Source organism: Chiloscyllium plagiosum, chromosome 5 (assembly GCF_004010195.1).
Source record: "Chiloscyllium plagiosum isolate BGI_BamShark_2017 chromosome 5, ASM401019v2, whole genome shotgun sequence".
In the NCBI taxonomy this organism is placed as follows: Eukaryota; Metazoa; Chordata; class Chondrichthyes; order Orectolobiformes; family Hemiscylliidae; genus Chiloscyllium; species Chiloscyllium plagiosum.
Window position 1 is genome coordinate 84,383,821 of NC_057714.1, and position 24,435 is coordinate 84,408,255.

A 24,435-nucleotide genomic window follows, 5' to 3' on the forward strand; every position below is an offset into this window, starting at 1 on the left:
CAATATAGAGGAGGCCACATCGGGTGCAGCGGATGCAATAAATGATGTGTGTGGAGGTGCAGGTGAATTTGTGGCGGATATGGAAGGATCCCTTGGGACCTTGGAGGGAAGTAAGGGGGGAGGTGTGGGCGCAAGTTTTGCATTTTTTACGGTTGCAGGGGAAGGTGCCAGGAGTGGAGGTTGGGTTGGTGGGGGGTGTGGACCTGACGAGGGAGTCACGGAGGGAGTGTTCTTTTCTGAACGCTGATAGGGAAGGGGAGGGAAATATATCCTTGGTGGCGGGGTCCATTTGGAGGTGGCGGAAATGCCGACGGATGATACGGTGTATATGGAGGTTGGTGGGGTGGTAGGTGAGGACCAGTGGGGTTTTGGAGGGGCGGGGCTCAAGGGCGGAGGAGCGGGAAGTGGAGGAGATGCGGTGGAGAGCATCGTCGATTACGTCTGGGGGGATATTGCGGTCTTTGAAGAAAGAGGCCATCTGGTATTGGAACTGGTCCTCCTGGGAGCAAATGCGGCAGAGATGAAGGAATTGGGAATATGGGATGGCGTTTTTACAGGGGGCAGGGTGGGAGGAGGTGTAGTCTAGGTAGCTTTGGGAGTCGGTCAGTTTATAGTAAATGCTTATAGTGTTGATTCGATCGCCAGAGATAGAAATGGAGAGGTCTAGGAAGGGGAGTGAGGAGTCTGAGACGGTCCAGGTAAAATTGAGGTCGGGATGGAAGGTGTTGGTGAAGTGGATGAACTGTTCAACCTCCTCGTGGGAGCACAAGGCAGCGCCGATACAGTCATCGAGGTAGCAGAGGAAAAGGTGGGGGGTGGTGCCAGTGTAGCTGCGGAAGATGGACTGTTCCACATATCCCACATAGAGGCAGGCATAGCTGGGGCCTATGTGGGTGCCCATGGCTACTCCTTTGGTTTGGGTAAAGTGTCAATAGTTGAACAACAAGTGAAGGGATGACTGAAAAACCAATCAAATTAGCAAAGACATAATAACAAAAAATTAAAATGGTATACTGGAGACAAACCAAATGACTGTAAAAACACAGAACAAAAAAAAGCTGCTGGAAAGAGCCTGCAGGTCTGGCGGCATCTGAGGAAGAAAAATCAAGAGTTAGTGTTTCGGGTCTGGTGACCCTTCCTCTGGTTTTTTATCACAGATGTTGCCAGACCTGCTGGGCTTTTCCAGCAGCTTGTGTTTTTCTAAGATTAAACCATCAAATCCTCCAAATACTCATTTCAGTCGTTCCTCACCAGACTTTTGGATAACCTATCCCAGATTTGTGAATAATTAATTTCCAAACAGTGGTTTGTATCTTAAACAAAAGACTTGCTCATTTATTAGATACACACTAACTTTAGCTTTGAGAAAATTCAACATAATGCATTTATATCTGTGCTTAAAACCCGAAACATTTGTTTCCAGCCGCATTCAACAACAGACAGACAAACAAACAAACAATAGAGTTAAGGGTAAAATGCAAGAAATTAGCCAAACTGACCCACTTATTTACAAGGCTTTCACCACGTGTTGCTTCACAGGCATGAACGTTGACTCCTTGGCTGTTTTTCTCAAATGTTGATTAGGGACATATTCTCAGTTCGTCTCAGCAAGGGCAGCAATACTTCTAACTCAGCTTTCAAACCCTTGGGCTTTCAGAAGATGGTGGCGCAAATTAGGCAAGGGACTTTCAAATCTTCATTGTGTCTCAGCAGCAGCTCAGAAACATCTCTCAGGAAAAAAAAAGTTGAAAAAAAAAAACTTGGATTCTGGATCTGCCCCGATACACTGACCGACTGTTCCAGAGATCTCAATTACCATTCAACAACCGCCATCTGCTTGAACGAAAGGTTTCTTCCAGGCTTGCCTGAACCAATTCCCAGGTACTGACCTCACTATGGCCAACTAATGGCTCAGCCTACAATTAGATTCCAGGCCTGGCCTCAAAAGCAAACAATGCTGATTTGGTCTGTTCTTTTCCTTCCATGACAAACTGTCCCAAAATCCACAAGTCATTTTCAGAATTTTAAAAAATTAAAAATCTGAGAGGGTTCTAATATTACATAGATTAAACTGGTGAAATTCAACAACATCTAGCAATTCCTTCAACTTAAAATAAACTTGAGGCATTTTAAGTTTAAAATAATATTTTTGCTGTGAACGTATTCACCAGCACTGGAACTCTGGTCTTTACAGTGAGCAATGTGAGATCCAACACTACAGAAAACAAAGCAATTGTTTGTTTTTTTTTGATTCAGTTACAAGATGTGGGCATTACTATCGAACAAGCATTTAGTGCCCATCCCTAATTGCCCTCAGGAAGGTGATAAAGAACTGGCTTTTTGAACGATTGCAGTCCACAAAGTAAAATGATGATCGAAGTAAAACTTAGGTCAATCAAAAAATTAATAATGATTACATTTCTGTTCAAAATGCTCCAAGTATATCAAACTTATTTCTGCAGTTCACTTTTTTTTAAAAACTTAGCCATTAAGTAGCAGAAGAGAACACTGCCATCACCTGAATGTTCTGATAGAGGTACATTCACCTTACGAAATAAAGAAGAGGTGACCTAATTGGAAACTATAAAATACTGATAGGGATAGGCAGGGTTGGTTCAGGCAAGATGTTACTCATGGTTGGGAAGTCTAGAACCAGGCGACACTATTTCCAAGTTGTCATTTAGGATTGAGGTGAGGAGAATTTCTTATACATTGCAATTCTTGACTCCCAAGCGCTATGAAAATGTAGTCTTTGAGCATATTTGAAGTAGAGACGAATAGACTTCCATTTTTTAAATGGCAAAAAGCATTATGGGGATAGGTGTGGGTAAACAGCACTGAATAGTTTGATCAATTATGTTAAATGGTGGAATCAGCTTGATCCGAGTTAGCCATTCAGCCTGTTCTTGTCCCAAATTCCCCAAATGTAACTGCTCATCTCAACCTTTGCCACTTAAAAGCTTGGACCATAAAAGAAAATTCAGAATTGAACACCATTTATGTCACATTATAACCAAGACTACCTTTCAAACTATTTTCTTGACGAGGACATGTTTTGGAAAGATACGTAAGTCTTTCTTTACTTCCTCTACATACAATGTTGGAGATCAAGACAAACATAAAATGGCAATTAAAATAATCACAGGATCAAGGGCAAGGAGAGCGTACCACATAATTGCAAGTACAGCGTGACATGGCTATTTAAAGCTGAATCACATTCATCCATAAAAATGACACAAAGACAGTTGGTGTAATGTTTGTTCCTCCAAATAACTTCAAGCAAAAACAGTATGGTCTGTATTCAGCTTCAAACTAATGCAGGGAATCTAACCAATAACAAAATATCAAGATTGAAACTATAGTAAATATATCAAAAGGTTGATACGAGAAGAACACTGCTACCTATTGTCACACCCTCAAATCGCACCTTCAACCTAACATCTTTCCACGATCATCACAAAACTGCCTACTTTAAAGAGCCAAATTAGATAACAACCTCGTCAGCCTGCTCTAAAGTTGGCTTGAGAAGATCTAATTCATATCTTTAAAGCAAATTGGTGCTCATTGAACAGACAAGTAAATTATGACCACAAGAAATGAGAGATAAAAATGATGCAACAGAAATAATTTACATTTCTAATGGCAAGTCCAAATCCAAATTACACTATTTCACACCAATGCCAAGGCTTTAAGGAGACCAGTACAAACATATAAATTAGGTGCGGAAGTGGCTAAACAGCCCCTCAAACGATCTCTGCCCAGTCAATAAAATCATGGATGATCAGACTGTAAAAATTCAATCTGTATTTCCACCTACCAGGCAACCTTTGATCTCTTCACTTGCCAAGGATCGATCAAACTTAATTTTAAAAATATTAAATATTTTGAAAATATATTAACCCTGCTTTTACCACAATTTCAGAAAGACAGTTTTTTTCCCCCAAAAACTCAACGCTCAAAAGATGAACTTTGCTATGTACTGCTATTGCCAGTTCATCACAGGCCCAAATTCAGAGGAAATATAAATCAGCGCTATGAATTGTCTATCCATTCACAAACACCCTGTGCTACTTCCTATAGGTGGACAAAACAACAGCTTGGCTTTCACCCACCTCCCAAACCAGTCAGTCAATCATTAAAAATCTGAGGAAGGGTTACTCAACGTGAAACACAAACTCTGATTTCTCTCACAGATGCTGCCAAACCTGCTGAGCTTTTCCAGCAATTTTCATTTTTGTTTCTGATTTACAATATCTGCAGTTCTTTCAGTTATCATCAAAAACCTGATATTCTTCTCTCCCTCAGTTACTCTTCCATGCCACCAGAAGCCAAGATCTATCAAGGGTCTGCTTTCAAACCAACAGTATCAGCGTTCAGCAGGCTGTAGATAAACTCAAAAAGCCGAACACTACATGTTCAGTACTTATTCCAATACTATTCTCCATTATATTGTATATATGTGGGAGAAAGGTAAAGTTTGAAGAGTGCTGAATAATGAAAAATGACAGCTAAAAAGTGGCAGAAATGTAATTGTTTAGTTTGAATTTAAACATCAGCCTAACCACATGAAAGCAAGTTTTATAAAATGCCCTACACAGAACACAAATTGGCAATGAGTTTTCAAATGATCAAATGTGAAAAATGTTTGAGAAAAAAGATCTGCAAACATAAGATATTTCCCAAGTATTCAGAAATGAATTATTGCATGAGCTTGGAGAATGGCCAAGGTAGTTCATGCAGCTTTCAAAATTAGGAATGACTTACAATTTAGTTGAGAAGGAAAAAAACTGAAACATATAACAGCAACATGGAAATGTAATAGATGGAAAAGTAGAAAACAATTTGCTCAATAAATTCAGGGTATTTAACGAAGAAGAAAATAATTTATTTCCATTTTGACAAAAACCCTTTGTTTTAAAGTAAGCTAAATTAAATCAAACCTCAGTACAGTTTCCCAAAAATCTGGTGCTGTCCAAACGCCATTTACACGATAAGTATTTTCTAATCAACCTGTTCAGCAATGTTACTACACACCTTGAAACAAGCAGGACTTCAACTTAGCACAGGGATATGAACACTACTATATGGCATGATGCTCAATGAAATAACGCACTGTCATGTTACAGTGGTGCTAAATGGAAAACAAACTAATTCCAACTACATCTCAGTTTCATCATGTTAAAAACTAAGACTCAAAACACGACATGAAGCTTATCATTGGCAAAGACCAATAGCCATCAGAGAACCAACTGAATAAATGGGGAAGCTGATTTTTGATTAGTCAGAGACAGCAACCAAAGTATAGTTACTAAATAGAATGACAAAAAAGAATTGAAGACCCTGAAGAAAAAGAGCAGCAAAATCTTCAGTCTCCCATGACACATATATCTGACAAGAGAACTGAAAATCCACTATGTGTCACTGATACTTTTCTTCCTGGAAAACCTAAGAATATACAAATTCATAGGATATCCAGAATGAATGTAAACTTGCCATGCATATTGGAAATGATGAGAGAAAAGCCACAAATTCCAAACAGTAAAGCCTTGATTAACTTCACAAGCAATACAAAAGCAGACAGTCTTAAAAGCTGATTTCCAGGATGAATAAATCAAGAGCAAGCAGTAAAAAAAAGTATATTCTAATTTAATCTTATCCAGCAAACTGGCTATTCAACGTTATGGAGGTTAAAAAACAGATGAGATCTGAAAGCTGATCATGAAGCAACGTCTACAGAGAGAGCAAGAAACAAAATCAAGTTTGGAGAGCAAACTAGTCGGTCACAGGTCAAGGATGGACTCTTGAAAAAAAGTATTCAGCTGGTGGTTCCGATATTTGTGCTGGAGATTGAAAATAGAAGGCATTGAACAAAGTAAGAATGAACTAAGTATGAAACGGTTTCATTGAAAATTGTATTTAGCTTCTCCAAGAGGACAAAATGTTCACAGACGTCCAAAAATCTATCAGTCTGAAAACTTGAACTACAAATAAATTGGCCCATTTAAAAATATTCAGTTCAATTAAGTTCAAACTCTTAATTAAAACATTACAGTCAACAGCAGATAATTCACCGTTGTCTCCAATTTTTGACTTTCCATTTCCAAGAAATCACGTGATAATCCCTCTTTAGCCCAGAATGACCAATGCCACAGGGACTCCAGACCACCTTTAAACCAGCAGAGTTCGGACCCGAACAGGACAAACAGTACAGACTACAGATTCAAAAACACCAGCAACAGTTCTCCTTCAAGATCCTCCGCTCCACGCTTGCAGCAATGCGCCAGCACCGAACCTCTCTACAGTCAGCCCTGCCTCAGCTGAGGGCTACACTCTCTCAGAATTGCAAAGGACCCACTCTGTACTACATCCTGAGGAGAATTCATACTCTCAACAAACAGTATTTCAACTCCATCTCAAACATCAAAAACTGTAAGTACAACAAACTTTTATCTACTCACCTCCATAACCAGCGCTCCTCAAACATTCCAGAAGATTCCTCTGGCCTCAGAATCTTCTCAGACGCCATTACCCATGTGGCTGATGCAGCTGCCACCCCCTCGCTGATTGATGATGTCACTTCTGCTCCCATCATGGCCACTTCCAGCTCAGCACTGTCCCCATGACTTGTCCGGACTTGTCCTATCTCCTTTTCCAACTATCCACTCCACCCTCTCCTCCCTGACCTATCACCTTCATCCCCTCCCCCACTCACCTATTGTACTCTATGCTACTTTCTCCCCACCCCCACCCTCCTTGCTGTGCTCTTCCAGCACCACTAATCCAGAATCTGGTTTCCAGCGTCTGCAGTCATTATTTTTAACCAACCTGACCAATGCAAGTCCCCATTTCAGTTTTTCAAGTCCATCTAGATGTCTTCCTAACTTAATTTTCATCTTTGGGATCATTATAGTTTACACAAACATGTTTCCTGTCGTTTAATTAGCGCTACAATGAAAGACCAAAATTGCACATATTTGGGAGATCAATTATTCCAACGTAAAAATTATTACTTTTCGCTCTTGAACATCGCGTCCAGTAATAAACTACATGCTCCCTTTATGTTTGCATCAACCTGAACTAAAAATATTAAGGCATGAAAACAATACAAATCTTTCTTGAAAATTGTCCAAGGCCAAACTAAAATCACCATTGTCTTACCAGACCGTAAGGCTGCTCTCTTATTAGTGTCCTTGTTTTGACCTGCCCAAGTGCATCACCTCACACTTTTCCAGGTTGAATTTGATTTGCCATCAATGTGACTGGTGTTTCCTTATCCAAATCTGAGTTGGGGCATCTCAGATGACAGAGTGGAGTGGTTATAAAACAATGTTTGCCAATTACTTGATACAAATTAGAGTTTCATATATTTGATGCATATTGTGATTACAATAAGCAGAATTTTATTGATAAGTACCGAACACTACCATGCTGCTTTCATGCTTTAATTCACATCTGGAGTCACATTAATTGATGTGGTTTAAATAGGAATTACATTGGAAAGAAACTGGGACACACTTGTCAAGACAACTACTGCCTAAGTGTGTGAGCTCACACGGGCAGACTTTAAACTTTGAGTTACTGGAGGACACCCTATGTCTGGATCATCTTTCATCACGAGCCATTTGCTTTAGGTAAGCTGGGCAGGGTAACAGATGAACTGGCCCAAGTCCTTAAATTACACAATATAAATACATGAACACATTTCATAACTGAAAATCACAGTAACATGTACTGTCAGTACATACAACTTAAATACTGAATAATGCTCATTAACTAAGCACAATGCTGAAATTCATTGTCTCAATTTAATTAATAGCAGGTCAAATACTAATTTTTGAAAAATACAGAGCAACAAACCATCATCAGCTGAGATAAACACATGTTCGATTCTTCCATTATTAAGTGCACGACTATCAAAAGTCTCTTCTCTCAGATCTCAACCTCCCTCTGAACCAGAATACTTATTTCACACCAATCATTCAACCACACATTCCTCTCTTAAATCTGATTTGCCCAACCCCAATTTGCAATTAATTAATTACGCAAAATCACATTCTTTGTCCTGACATTTTTTGGGATCTACATGATCCCCTCCCATTGCATGTTTCTATCAAGCTCTCAGCTGGTGTCCCAAACCTGGTAGGCAGCATAGCCTATTGGACCTGGACCATTTGCTGCACAGAACAGTGTCAATTCCTCTGACTACATGGACTCCTGCAACCATTACATTGCTTTTTGCTGTCCACCCATCCACATGAATAGCTTCATGGTGCCATGATCAATTAGCTCCTCCACCCTGCTTCCCCACTCTCAAACAAAGAAACTGGAAGAACTGCAAAACTGTTGGACAATTGCCAAGACAGAGGCTATTCCTCCATCGATCTCCTGACCTGCCTTATTTGCATTGCCACTCTCCTGTCCCTGACCACTGCCAAATCAGAAGACCCTCTCCAAAATGTGCAAATTGCCCCTTTGGAAAATACTTCCTCATGTGATGCAGCATCTGTAGCTTGAGCTGAAGTTGCATGGATGTCAACACTTGATAGAGTTATGTATGCCTTGCATCAAACTGGCAACTAGCAGCTACAACATAGTGCAACTGTGACCACATACAGTCATCCTTAAAGTTTTCAAATAAACTTGCCAAATATTTTCAACTTTGAGATGTTGAGGGGTTAATTTGTTCTGCTGGCCTGCAAGAAATTGGATGTCCCGAGGGTATGGTGTTATGTCCATATCTTGCAGGCATAATATAAAAGAAATTAGATTGCCATCTCCTATCATTCAGAAGCAAACTTACATTGCAATTAAAATTCTGACCACATCCTGTAGTTAAAAAAATACAATTTACAACTGATCTGGCCATTAAGGGATGCTTTACATTACATTGTTTCTAGAAATGATCAAGTCACTGCATTGTGTCTTGAGTGGCATGTGACTGTGAAGGAGTGGCTGGGGGGTTGTCTTGTGGGCATTACTGATTGTGATGTAAAGATTTTGTATAAAAGAAGAACTTTCCCCTTGTTCAGACAACTTCTCTTGACACGCTTCACAGGCACTGCAAAGAGTGTTAAGTAATCCTGCAAAGCTTTTACTTGGTTCATAAAATTCTGGTTGTTCACGCAAGTTGGCGTGTTGCAGTTGCATAAAGCGAGTAAGAATCTCAAGAAAAGAACCTACAACTATACACATTTGACTTTATTCCTTTTGTGAACCTTCCCAATTGCTCTGAACCTTAATCACTTATCAGATACTCATCATATTATTAGTTTCCTTTACAAAGGTTTTACCTCTGCTGTAGCAGAGCAAGAACCAATTTCGAGAAGCTGCAAAATAGTTTAAAGAAATCAAAAAATAATGGAACAGCTCCTTTCCATTCCTCCTTTAATCTCACTATTACCAGTGATCTATCTAAAGTCACGCTAAGTTGGCTGGCTTTATATATTCTGAAAAGTGTCTGACCCTTTTACTGACAAACTGGTTATTTTAATTAGCTAAGCCCAATTGGACTTTTAGCAGATAGCCTGTGGAAACAATGCTTCAGGCTGGCAAGTTAAGAAGTTCAATCTAGATTTCAGTAAATGCTAACAAAAAGCAAAATGTAATTTGTATAAAGAGAACATTCTTACCCATTAACAGCCTGCATTTAATTCTAGCCTGATGGAAATGTTGGCGAATATAATAAGCAAACCAACAAGTTAATTAATTTGAATGAATGAAGAATTTGTTTTTTGACTGAACACCTGTCAGATTTGCTATCTTGAGAAGTCATTCATTCACAAAGTGCAAATAGGAGCAGCCATTATTATACCTATGACATATTGCGGTATATCCATCAGTCCTGTACAGATACAAACGTTAAAGCCAGTAATGGTACATGTATTCAAATTAACCAGAAAGTTTAAAACTTTTTGGGGGATGGGGAGTGGGGGCAGAATTCCATCAAGATCCAAAAAGCAAACAAGCTGATCATAATCCAGATCACCAAGACTGAAACAGTGTTGACCTCAACGTTGCTATTGTGAACAATTTACCAGTTTAGATATGAAGCAGATGGGGACATCCAGCACTAGAGGGCATAGGTTTCAGGTGAGAGGGGAAAGATATAAAAGAGACCTACAGGGCAACTTTTTCACAGAGGGTGGTACGTGTATGGAATGAGCTGCCAGAGGATGTGGTGGAGGCTGGTACAATTGCAACATTTAAGAGGCATTTGGATGGGTATATGAATAGGAAGGGTTGGGAGGGATATGGGCCTGTGCTGGCAGATGGGACTAGATTGGGTTAGGACATCTGGTTGGCATGGATAGGCTGGGACCAAAGGGTCTATTTCCATGCTGTACATCTCTATGACTATGGACTCTAAGTTTGGAATATAGTTGCTCCTTTGAATGAAACTCTATCCAGTTTAAAAATAATTTACATAATATGAATTATGCATTTTGCACTTCACAGTGACATGGTGGCTCAGTGGTTAGCACTGCTGCCTCACAGCGCAGGGACCCAGGTTGTCAACTGTGTGGAGTTTGCACATTTTCTGTGTGCGCATGGGCTTCCTCCGCATGCTCTCATTTCCTTCCACGGTCCAAAGATGTGCAGGTTAGGTGAATTGGTCATGCTAAATTGCCCATAGTGTTAGGTGCATTAGTCAGGTGTAAAGGTAGGGCAATGGGTCTGGGTGGGTACTCTTGGGAGAGTCAGTGTGGACTTGTTGGGCCAAAGAGCCTGTTTCCACACTGTAGGGAATCTAATCTCATGTAACCTATTAACTACAGTTTTAGGAGATAGCAGAATTTTTCATCCATTCAAATTATCAGTAACATAATTGACTTAAGTAGCCAAGGCAGATGAGTCACTGTGTTAGTAAAATAATCCTTCCAGACAACATCAGTTCCACATCAACTGATTTTACTGTTGTCTGGAAGGAGTTTTTGTGATAATTCACACAACAGTGTACTATAAATCACATTATATTCCCAGTTCACTCAAATTATGGGTATTAATTCTATTGAAACAAACGTTTTGCTCAAAGTTTCAATCTCTCACTCAGAAGGCAAGGGACCACATTACCTGATAACAGAATACATGTCCTGTAATCCCAATGACCCTCAAAGTAAAAACTGGACAAAGAAATTCTGCTTATCAAACCTATGTGCTTGCATGGATCAATCCAGTAATAGTTTGAAGGACTGAACAGAGAGTTTGTGCCATATATAGAACCTATTCTGTTATCTCTAACTATTTATTTCAGCACTCAAGAGAAGGAATGGGAGGGGAGGTGGGAAATGCCTCCCATAAACAAAATCAATACATACTGAGAGAAGTTCTCTCCTGGTCTACATCAGACCAAAGTTCTGTTTCACAATCAAAATATAGAAACATATAGAAGAGGAGGAGTCAGCCATTCGAGCCTACTCTGCTATTCAATGAAATCATGGCTGATCATCCAATTCAATATCCTGTTCCTGCTTTCTCCATGTACCTTTTCATTCCCTTAGCCTGAAGAATTATATCTAAATCCTTCATAAAAGAGTGTTTTGGCCCCAATGACTTTATGGCAGAGAATTCCATAGGTTCGCCACTCTGAGTGAAGACATTTTTCCTCATCTCAGTCCTAAATAGCCTACCTGAGATCATTGGACTGCAAGCTCTTGTTCTTGATTTGTCAGTCAATCATCAGGAATATCCTTTGTGCATTTACCCCACCTAGTCTGTCAGGATGCTAAATGTTACTCTGAGTCCCCTCGTTCTTCTGAATGCCAGTAGATATAGTTCGAATCAGTCTGTCTATCTTCATACAACAGTCCTACCATCCCAGAGATCAGTCTGCAAAAAGAAAAATGTGCTTTAGTGTGGTGCTATTCTTGAATAGTTAATATGTTTACAATATAACCATAGTAATGCAATTATTAAACTTCAATCAAATTATAGCAAATTCACTTGGAGCACAAATGTGCAATGCAATGAGAAGCATGTGCACCCACATTCTCAATTTGAAAAAATTCACACCAGAGTATTCTATTCTTTGTTGTTAAGACACCCCCAGAATATGACTGAGCATCAGTTATGTGCTTTACTACAGATTCTGGCCATATTTCATTGGCTCTTCACGACTATACTGAACTGGATAATAGTGGTCAGAGATGTAATTGAAAATTAAATGATACTTAATACATATTCTGAATATAATCACAGCCATAACCAGAATTTAGCACTCGTTTACAATTGTGCAACTATTATTCATCAAGTTTCTAATCTGTAAAAGGAAGACATACATTTTCATGTTGTCTATCACAGTAAAGACTTACATTTCGAGTCATAGAGATGTACAGCACGGAAACAGACCATTCGGTCCAACTTATCCAAGCCGATCAGATATTCCAACCTAACCTCGTCCCACTTGCCAGCCCCTGGCCCATATCCCTCTAAACCCTTCCTATTCATATACCCATTCAGATGCCTTTTAAATGTTGTAATTCTACCAGCCTCCACCACTTCCTCTGACAGCTCATTCCTGACATGTACCACCCTCTATGTGAAAACCTTGCCCCTTAGGTCCCTTTTAAACCTTTCCCCCTCACCCTAAACCTATGCTCTCTCATTCTGGACTCCCCCACCCCAGAGAAAAGACCTTGTCTATCTATCCTATCCATGCCCCTCACGATTTTATAAGCCTCTGTAAGATCACCCTTCCGTCTTCGACCTCCAGTGAAAACAGCCCCAGACTATTCAGCCTCTCCCTATAGCTCAAATCCTCCACCCCTGGCAACAATCTTGTAAATCTTTCCTGAACCCTTTCAAGTTTCACAATAGGACTGCAGATGCTGGAGATCAGAGCTGGAAATGTGTTGCTGGAAAAGCGCAGCACGTCAGGCAGCATCCAAGGAGCAGGAGAATCGACGTTTCGGGCATGAGCCCTTCTTCAGGAATCACGAGTTTCACAATATCCTTCCTACAGGAAGGAGACCATAATTGCACACAGTGAGGCCACTGTGTGCAATTCTGGTCTCCTTCCTGTAGGAAGGATATTGTCCTGTACAGATGCAACATGACCTCCCAACTCCTGTACTCGATACTCTGCCCAATCAAGGAAAGCATATCAAACACCTTCTTCACTATCCTACCTACATTCAACTCTATTTTCAAGGAGCTATGAACCTGCACTCCACTTTGTTCACCAACACTCCCCAAGGACCTTCCAATTAAGTGTCCTGCTAAGATTTGCTTTCCCAATAGGAAGGGTTTGGAGGGATATGGGCCGGGTGCTGGCAGGTGGGACTAGATTGGGTTGGGATATCTGGTCAGCATGAACGGGTTGGACCGAAGGGTCTGTTTCCATTCTGTTCATCTCTATGACTCTATGACCTCGCATTTATCTAAATTAAACTCAGTCCACTGGCCCATCTGATCAAGTTGCCTTTGTAATCGGAGGTAACCTCCTTCACTGTCCACTACACCTTTAATTTTGGTGTCATCTGCAAACTTACTAACTATACCTCCTATGTTTGCATCTCAAATCATTTATATAAATGACAGAAAGTAGTAGTCACAGGTCTCCAATCTGAAAATTTACCAAATAACAGTAAAATATTCCAGAATGTTTCAAATGTACTTTAGTGAAATCTGACACTGAGCCAAGGAAGTGTTATTTCACCAGGAACCAATTGGATGTCATGTGAACAGGGGTGATGGGTGAAATGGACCTGCAAATTACAATTTAAGCAGAAGATTTTCAATGACCTCAATGTGACACAATGTTAAAAATGGGAGTCTGGCCAGAGAAGTGCTAGAACATTCAAGCTCAAGACATCACAGGTTCAGGGTTTGAATCCAAGTTGCAGTTGGACTTAGGCAAGACTGATGACTGCTAACATTAGAAATGGAAGTCGGTGCTGCTGGTCAGGGACCATATGCAAAGAAATCTCAGCTCCTGAAATCCCTCAAAGTACTGTCACTCCTTTAATACAGTAATGCAGCAATTCATTTGGCACACAAACCTTGGAGCCAAAACAATTAGAACATGAACTGGCCAGTAAACCAGGTCCACCACCCAATCCAACAAGCCTGAAACTCCATTGACCCTATCTTTGATTTGTATTCATGATAGTCGCACCTTGTAAAAACTAGAGTGATGTCAACTGTCAGTATTCAACTGACAAACCATTGATAGATTTCTTGGAAGGGCAATTTTCAGGACCCCAGTATACTTCATGAGAATATATGCTTCCTAATTTTACTAATCAATAGCCTCATTTAAATTTTACAATGATGCAATTTGTTCTTGATTCCCCTCTACCAAGCAATGTCTTTGTGCCAGCCTGTTGAATTCTTGCATCCTTTTAGATCATTGTTTCACCTTCTAAATTCAAGAATAAGACCACATGAAATGAAACAACCCTCCTGTTGTTCTCGCAATTCTGCACTGCACCCCCAACGGTCTTTCTTTCTCTAAGTTCGAAGCCTACATGTAACTATTTGGGTGGGATCCAACTAAAATTCCTTGGAGAATTCGCAGCATAGTGGCTCAGTGGTTAGCACTGCTGCCTCACAGCACCAGAGTCCCAGGTTCAATTCCAGCCTCAGTCGACTGTATGTGGAGTTTGCACATTCTCCCTGTGTCTGCGTGGCTTTCCTTTGGGTGCTCTGGTTTCCTCCCATAGGAGGAAAGATGTGCAAGCCAGGTGAATTGGCCATGCTAAATTGCCCATAGCGTTCGGTGCATTGGTCAAAGGGAAATGTGTCTGGGTGGGTTACTCTTCAGATGGTCGTTGTGGACTGGTTGGACCGAAGGGCCTGTTTCCACACTGTAAGGAATCTAATCTAATCTAAATCAATAAAATAATTCAAGACTAATAACCAGCAATTCTGTTCCCCAAGTTAGCCACACTGCTGTTAATGGAAGGAGTGAAGTTAATACAAAAGGTAAAAACTCATTAGATTAAAAGGTTCCAGATTAGATTTGCAACAGGACCTTCGACCCAACAAGTCTACATCGACACTCCGAAGAGCAACCCATCCAGACTCATCTCCCGATTTTTACCCCTGACTAATGCACCCAAAGTACACATCCCTGAATACCATGGGCAATTTAGCATGTCCAATTTAAGAAGAACCTTGAAAAAAAGTCCCATTAGTTACCTGTTACATTCCTACTTTCTAATATAATCTTACATTACAAAAAGAGAAGTCCAAACCAGTGATCAGACTGGTTATTACGTACATTAGTACTAATTCTAACTTCTCATGTAAATAACCAAGATCTATTCCTGCCTTATTGAGGTTCACAAGATTAAATATTTTGGCATCTGTTCATTCAAGTCAATCTAAATGTTTACACAAAAGCAAGTCAGTTTAACTTGGACCGAGTTAACCATGCTTTACATTCAAACAAATAATGAGTCTTCAAAACACAGCAGGTAGACTTTATGTACAGCTGCTGCAACTACACCAGCCAATTTAAAATAACCTTGTCTGATGCAAAAGGTCAATTTTGCAAGTTGGCAGCTCATTTTTATTTTGTTGATCCACACATGACCCCCTGCCAAGAGAACAGCAAGACACATACCCCTCAGGCTTTAAGCTTCCATTTTGTCAACTGATTTAGACAAGTGCAGGGACAAACTACCGTACCTCTCTATCCAACTTATTTTGTCCTTCCCATCATGAAATAAATGGTCGTAACTGATTGCTAAAACTAGAAACGTTCCACTCAGGTAATCATGGCAAAAATGAGAGTACTCCCAAAGAAACCCGAAACCCGTGCTGCTCTGTTGTTTCTCGCAATTATGTGGGGAGAAAGAGAGAAAAGATAAGGACTGGTGCAAACGTAAGGTGACTACAATGGCAAACAAATTATTTGTTGGATCTGTTAAGAGGCAAAACCAACTATTGATAACTCAATTCCAGCACTGGTTAAGCAATTATGAAGGTAGGTTTGCACACAGCGTAACAGACCACACACAGTAAGCTCCTGAAAATACAGACAGCAATCCAATCAAAATAACTTTCAAAACAAGCACGGTCAAAGAAAGAGCAGAACATCATCGACACTCCAACTGGCAACTGGTCAGCCAAGCAACAGAAGGAGTGAAGGAATTGGGCAGAGCATAACTGAGCAAAAGGTTGACATGAAGCAGAATATGTCATTCTGTTCCAAATATGTTGAGATAGTGTCAAAGTGTAAATTTCTAGTTTGGACAGCACTTGATAAACAATTTGGCTTGTACTAAGAATTCCACAACCAATCTAAAATTTTCATTGGGGCTTGCAGTGTGGTTCTCTTCCTATTTGGTAGAAGCTACACAAATTCTTGTTCTTTTCAAAACAGCAAGAACCTCTCCATGCACAGCGACTGTTTGGACTTAAAGGCAGGGTCATCCATTCCCTGGTGTATTCCCCACAGCAGCACCTCTACCAATGTCAACAGAACAGCCAATCACTACCCCTTTCTCATACAGTATAAATTATTGCCCCATGGAAGTTGGATATTTTTGTGATTCTATCCTGCTCAATGTCAAAATGCTTTCTTTGATTTTCAGCAATACTTTCTCTAGTGTTCATCACAGTTCAATGTTTTGCTCTTCCTTTTGCCCCTTGATATTCTACCTTCTTTGGGAAATTTTCTGCATCGTCTACTATAAAGAGAGAAACAAAATACTTGCTAAGTCTCCACCATTTCCTGGTTTCCTATTAATCCCTCAGTCACATACTGAAAGGAAGCAATGCTGACTTTTCTAACATTATGTTTTTCTGTGTACTTACTGAATGTATTAGTACTTGTTTTTCTATTCTTTGCTAGCTTTCACTCATACTCCAAACTTCTGCTTTCCCACCAAGTCATTGGATATATTTGAAAACAAACTGCAATCTTCCGGTTTACTACTAATCTTCACAGCATTGTACACCTTGATTCAATTTGAAATGATCCCCAAGTTCCTTAGTTAGCTGGAGATGGTGTATCCTCCTCGTACAGTCTCTTTCTATGAAGTGAATGCTTTTTTTTGTTTGTCACTGCTTCCCTACCTTATCTTGTTACCCATTTAACAAATCCACTTTTGCCAATTCTGTCATCATATTTTTGTAATTGCCAACACATTTAACATAAAAGCCCGAGTCTCATGTTTCTCACCCTCAACCTGAGCATGATCACCATTTGCAAGGAGTCTTAATTAGGAAGTCATAAATTATTCCTACCTCCCAAGCAAATGAAAAATAACTTGTTCCCTGGTTAGTCCTGAAATATTGTTTTAAGAAACTGTCCCAAAAACAATTTGTGAACTCAAGTACAGAGAGAACATTCCCAATTTGATTTGTCCAGTCTATAATACAATTAAAATAACTCGATTGTTGTGATATCTTTACAAGTGCCCTTTGTTTAAAATTTATACGCTGTCTTAATATAACCACTTATGAGGCCCATAAACCACTTACACTGGGGACTTTTCACCCCCTTCTCTTTGTTAGCTGCATCAACTCTGATTCGACATCTTGATTTTCCAAGCTGAGTAACTCACAACTGTACTGATCTCATTTATGAAAAGTTTCTCTACCTTTTTCTTCCTTCATGCTCAATACCCTTATTGTCCAGTTCCCAGATTTAGCTATTGCAGACACATGGTGCAAAATGGCCACGATATCATAGCCATTTATCTCAATTTGCACTCAAAATTCATCCAAATTATCAAGGCTGTATACATCAAATAAAGATAGACATTTAATAGTATTTTTACCATTCTTCCTCCTGACCCTTGTCATGATATCGTTCTACATTTGTATGCTCTCTAACTTCATATCATAGACTGGTTATCCAATTTCATGCAAAACTAGCCTGCACTGATGCCTTGTCCTTGCTCGTTTACCTGTCATGTGAACTCTTCACCACAACACCCACACCCATTATTTAGCTTCATGCTCTCATTGAGAGATAGCAGAAGGTTGGACACGCCTCAGAACCAGAGAAATGATGGGAGAATCAAAGAAAATACCACGTTCTCAACAAACAACAATAACCAAAACTAAATCAAGAAGAAAACCCAGAACAGATAGAGAAACAAATTGAAGAGGATGAGAACGTGTACATACTAAAAGGTAAATATAAAAATATGAAATAAGAGAGGCAATAAAACACAAAGGTAGAATTTTCTGAAAAATTTGAAAGCTTCAGTATATAAAACAAAGCTTACAGAAGTTGAAGAATGAAGGGATAAAAAGACTTACAGAAGGGTGCCATTCACCTATTACAAATTAAGTTCATATGGTTACAAACTGCAAAGGTCAGGAATTACTCAAGTGTCAAGATATTTTGAGATGTGAAAGCTACCTGCACTTGAACACCTGAGGTTGCAAACATTACAGACATTTGAATTCATCGAATTGGCTGAAGACCAATGATACTGAAAAACAGACGAAGACACTGAACACTGCAATGACTGTGGGCCGGTTAATATTCCAGAAATTGTATCCAATACTCGTCTCAAATGAGCCATGCCCCTCCCTGAACTGTTCCAATATATCTACAACACTGGCATCTTCCTGACAATATGGAAAATTGTCCACAGACATCCAGTCTACAAAAAAAAACACTAAATCCATTCCAGCCAATTACTACCCCAGTCACTCATTTTGATCATCAGAAAAAGGTGGTTGATGGGGTGGCTGATTTATGTTGTGGCACAGCTTCAGAATTACCAACTCACAAACACTCAATTTGGATTCCACCACGACCACTGCTTTCATTATAACCTTGACAGAAATGCTGACCTCCAGACGTGGGGTACACAAAGATGATCAAGGAGCCGAAGGAGAACTGAAATCACTGGGAACCAACAGGCAAACTCTCTCTCATTGGAGTCATACAAGCACAAATAAAGATGGTTGTTGAACGTCATTCACCTCCAGCTGCAGCATACCACTGCAGGAGTTCCTCAGCATAGTGAGGAGAAAGTGAGGTCTGCAGATGCTGGAGATCAGAGCTGAAAATGTGTTGCTGGAAAAGCGCAGCAGGTCAGACAGCAAGCAGGGAACAGGAGAATCGACGTTTCGGGCATAAGCCCTTCAGCATACTGTCAACAGTCCAATCATGTTAACCTGCTCCAATATGCTTCCCTCCAGGAGGGTCAAGAATGAAGATGATAACTGATAACTGCACTGGTGACCTTCATCATTGACGATTATGCAGCACATGAAAAAGGTTCAGTGGCTGCAAGCAGCAAGAACCTGGACAACAAACAGTCTTGGGCTGACAGGTGGCATTAGTGTCACGCAACTACAATTTCCAATAAGATAGAATCTTAAAGTCATCCCATGAAATTCATTAGCATTACCATCACTGAATTCTCCACTATCAACGATATCTAGCTTACCAGAAATTGATATGGACTAACCATGTCAATACCATGGCTACAACATATTGGGGATTCTGCCGCAAGCATTTCACTTGCTGTCTCCCCAGTGTCGATTCATCATCTGCAAAAGGACAAGTCAGGGGCGTGATGGATTACTCCCCCTTTGCCTGCATGAGCACACTCCAAGCTTTGGATGCTGCCTGAACTGCTGTGCTCTTCCAGCACCACTAATCCAGAATCTGGTTTCCAGCATCTGCAGTCCTTGTTTTTACCTCTGAGCACACTCCAACAAACAGTCCAGCAGCTGAACATGATCCAAGACAAAACCACTGCATCTGCTTCAACATCTTCAGTCTCTTCACCACTGATGCACAATGGCAAGTGTGTACCAGTACGAAATACACTGCACTGACTCAGCAAGTCTCCTATGCCACCAAGATCAAAGGCAGCAGATGCATGAAAACATCACCTTCAGGTTTCCCTCCAAGCCATTCACTTTCGATTTGGGAACCCAATTGCCATTCCTTCAGGACTGCTTGGTCAAAATCCTGGAACACCCTTTCTGCAGCAATCAAGGTAATGGCTTGAAATCACCTTGTACTAGGGATGGATAATGATTGCCAAAATAGTCAGCAACACCCATATAAATTATATATGGATGAGTTTATTCACAGGCACATAAAACTGTACATCTTGCTCAAATTCCGAAGTCACTGGTTAGTGTAAACAATTTCAGCAAACTCCTCGAAACTGCTCCTCCCTTAATTAAAAAAAAAATCAAAACACCAAGTTCAGTCCACAGACTCATTTGGAAGCACGAGTTTCCTGATGGACTATAACATGGTCTTGTGCGATTTTTAAAATTTTGTCCACCCCAATCGAACACTGGCATCTCCAAATCATGCCTCTCTTAATTGACCAACTCAATATCCAACTAGCTGCTACCTCTGAACATACCAGGCCAGGCAGCATCCGAGGAGCAGGCTCCTCTCTGCTCCTCGGATGCTGCCTGGCCTGCTGTGTTTTTCCAGCATCACATTTTTCAACTCTGGTCTCCAGCATCTGCAGTCTTCACTTTCTCCGAGCTACCTCTGAACATTACAAGCACTTAGTGCTAATTTGTCTACAATGTTCTTTGATCAATAATTAAGTTGCATTATTTTTCAGAACTGTTCCCAACAGATAACGTGTTTTTGTTCTCTTTTCTTTTAAAAGGAAATTCACCTCTTAACTTCAACTCAGTTCCAAATCAAAGAGAAAAACAAGAGAAAAATGATGCTCTCAACAATACACTACCAAGCAGCTTTAACATTGACAACAAGTCCAATGCATAGAACTGTAATCAGATGCAAAACACGGACACTTGGCCTCGTATCTAAATGATACAGTGACACATAATTTAAAAAAAAAGACAAATTTACTTCATCATCATCACAGAGCACCAGCAAAACAGAACCAAGAAACTAGTGGGGGGTGGGGAGGAGGCGGAATATAAAAGTGGGAAACAAAAGCTGTTAAAGCTTGTCAAAAGACAAAATATGGGCTAGTAACTCAGACATGAGAATTTCTAAAGCGAAGGCAGAGACAGAGACAATGATCAAATATTGTGTGTTTATATGCATGGAGGAAGATACCTCCCAGCAAAATTACAGGACAAAGCAGCCAGTGAGAATGAATTACAGAAAGAAACTAGTATTATTTCTACAAAGAAAAATAGCAGAGAAATTAATAGGATTAGAAGTTGGCAAATGTCTTTAACTTCATGTTCTGTACCACAGATTGTATAAAGTGACAGATGGAGAGGTGATGGATGCAGTGATGGTTGTCTTCCAAAACACTCTAGACTTTGCAACAGTTCCTGCATATTTTAATATGATGTTTTGAAACCATCCATGAGACCTCACCTGGAGTTTTGCATAAATTTTGGTCCCCTTACTTGAAGGGGAATTGAGTTTGGGGCAATTCAGAGAAGGTTCACAGATCAATTCCAGAGATGAGGGGTTTATCTTACAAAAAGCGTCTGAGTAGTTTAGGACTCGATTTGGAGTTTAGAAGAATGAGAGGAGATATAATTACGGTGTAAAAGATGCCAAAGGGAATTGGCAGTATAGATATAGAGAGGATGTTTTCTTTATAGAGCAATATAGAAACTCGAGGTCAACTTTTGGATAAGGCGTAGAACATTTAAAACAGATGAGGAAAACCCACTTCTTTTCAAAGAGTCATAAATGTATGGAATGCACTACCTCAGGAGTGTTGGATGCCAGCACATGTAGCAAGTTTAAGGAGCAGACAGACTTTTAATTAGTACTGGCTTAAAGGGTTATGGAAACCAGGCAAGCAAGTGGTGTCGAGGCCACAATGAGATCAACCATGATCGCATTTAACAGCAAAGCAGGTTCGAGAGGCTGAACTGTCTACTCCTATTCCTAGTTCTTATGTTAAGAAAGAAAATAGCAGACAGCAGATCTATTAGTCTGCCCTAAGTAGATGAAAAATACTGGAATCTACTAGAAAGAATATGAAAACTGGACACGTACCGAATAATGCTAAGATTGATAGATCCATCTTGATTTGCCCAAAGAGGTATCATAATTGACAAAGCGGTTGGTGTAAATTTGACAATGTATCTTGCAGAACAGATAAGAGGGAAACAATGGATGGAGTGTATTTTGATTTTTGGAAAGCATTTGCTTCAGTCCAACATAACAAGTTAATGAACAAAATTAAAGCACATGGATTTGAGAGTAACATACTTGTACAGAATGGAGAAGTCACTGAAGAACAGAATACCATAGGAATTCTCCAAATTCCCTCAAAGTGTTTAAGACAGTGGACAAAAGCGTGGCAAATGAAAGACTTTGCAGAAATTGCAAAATTGGCCACTTTGGTAGGATAAACAAAAATGCAGGGTACATTTGAAATGATCGGCGATCGGAAAGTGTTAATGTCCAAAGGGATGTGGGTATCCTTGTTCGTGAGTTAAAACTAACATACAGGTGCAGCAATTCAGAACTCAAACTGTGCTGGCCTTTTGTGCAAAAGCATTGCAGAAGTAAAGATATCCTGCTGCACTTGTGTGTGGCTTTGTCAAAACCCAAATGTGCAAGGAAAGACCTACTCACTATCGAGGCAGTGCCACAAAAAATCACCAAATAACAGGACTGTCCAGTGGAGAACAGACTGAAGAAACTGGGAGTATATTTTCTTGAGTTTTTAGACAACAGGAGAGAGTCAGGTGGCGATTGTCCCTGCGAAGGAGTTGAAGAAGCAGGGGACAGAATATCAATGAAAAATGTACAAGTTAGGATGGTGTTTGTTTTTGGAATTCTCTACCCAAAATGGCTGAGGTGGTTAAGTCATTGAATATGTTCAAGACAGAAATTTAAAGATTGCTAAATATCAATAACATCAAGGAATTTGAGCATGTATAGAAAAATGGCATTCATCATCCAGTTGAATGTCAGAGCAGTCCTACTCTTATTTCTTACTTTGTAATGGGAGGCAACCAAAGAACAATGCACAAGTCAAATCAGATGGTGACATTTACATGCTATGGGGTTTAGGGCTGAGATGAGAAGAAATGGCTGAGCATTTGAAAATGGAAGCAAAGAGGTTTTGAGAAAAGCAGTCAAGTACTATGTCCAGATTTTGGGCAAACAGGTTTCACCTGAAGCAAAGAGGGATGGAATCAGGAGTAAGGGAAAAAAAGAATAGCTTTGAATTAATGAATGGAGGACATTTCAGCATATTCAGGATTGTTACTCAGGAAAGTTGTGGGATACCAGCTGAGGGATTGAGAACGCCTGTAGAAGGCATTAAGGGTTGCATTTAAAAGGAAATGTACAATCTGTAGGTAGATCCTTGGCAGTCTTGATAATGGTACCAAAACTGACAGTCATTGCTGGACATATTCTAGCAACAATTGAATAGTGAGAATGCAAACTGGCAAGGGCAGTTCTACTCAGCTAAACAACAGTGCAGAACCATTGGGACACATGTATGAACAATTACAAAGGCTGCAAGAAGGTCAAGGAGTAATAAACGTATCAGCATCAGAGTTATATGTATTATAATTGGAATTGAAGTCCCTCAAGTTCTTTAGCAGGCTACAAACCCAATTTCAGAGATTTAAACATAGTATTTTTTAAAAGAATTTCGGTACAGGTTTGGGGGCCAATATGTTTACTGTGCAATTATGTTGACAACAGTAAAAAGCAATACAAGAAAGATCTTTGACGGAAGGCCAATCAACTATTCTTAAAGTCCTGTTATTGTTATTTAGGAACTGCTACAGTCAACTTAAACTCCCGAATAGTGATGCCAATTAATAACTACATATTGGTCAAGAAAAATCTTGACACCAAAGAAAGTTCACTTGTTTTTTAATCATCTTTTACACATTCATGAGGGCATACAGGGTCTTAGATGAACATTTCATGGATCTCAGTGAAAAAAAAACACATAGGTTTTTCAATGCTACTTGAGCCACTGTTATAATTAATGAATTAAGGCAAAAATAAAGGTGGCAGCAGAGTGACATTGAGAAAAGTTTGCATATTCTAATGCTTCAGCTTTTCTACGTAAAAATTCAGAAGCCATTTACTTCAGAGATTTCAAGGCAGTAGAAACCCGAAGAGAAAATCATGGCCACATTGGTCCAGTTCGAGGTTATATTCAAGCTTGGAATTGGTTTGTCAAATTATTTACTGCATCTGTTTATTTTATATTTTCTGTGAGCATCCTGCTGGCACTACAACTCCACCAACTATGGAGAACAAATCTTAATAAGCCAACCAGAATCAACAGGGGAAGCATTCAGTACTTAAGTGGAATTTCATTTTGGACATGCTCTTGTTTTAGCTATGTTGTCGTCGTTAATGTCGAGGAGAAAGGGAGGACTGCAGATGCTGGAGATCAGAGCTGCAAATGTGTTGCTGGAAAAGCGCAGGTCAGGCAGCATCCAAGGAGCAGGAGAATCGACATTTCGGGCACGGGCCCTTCATCACAAATGAGGAAAGTGTGCCAAGCAAGCTAAGATAAAAGTTAGAGAGGAGGGACTTGGGGGTGGGGCGTTGGTAATGCAGAGGGT

At 40.0% G+C, this 24,435-nt stretch overlaps 1 protein-coding gene across 8 annotated transcripts in view; it reads right to left on the reverse strand.

Moving 5' to 3' along the window:
• mpp7a (membrane palmitoylated protein 7a) overlaps positions 1-24,435 on the reverse strand; it is a 429,268-nt gene that overhangs the window by 396,951 nt on the left and 7,882 nt on the right. For all 8 annotated transcript variants that reach the window (XM_043690509.1, XM_043690504.1, XM_043690506.1 and 5 more), the window contains exon 2: positions 11,628-11,826. The gene's annotated coding sequence lies outside the window, so the exon portion shown is untranslated. The remainder of the gene's footprint in view (positions 1-11,627; positions 11,827-24,435) is intronic.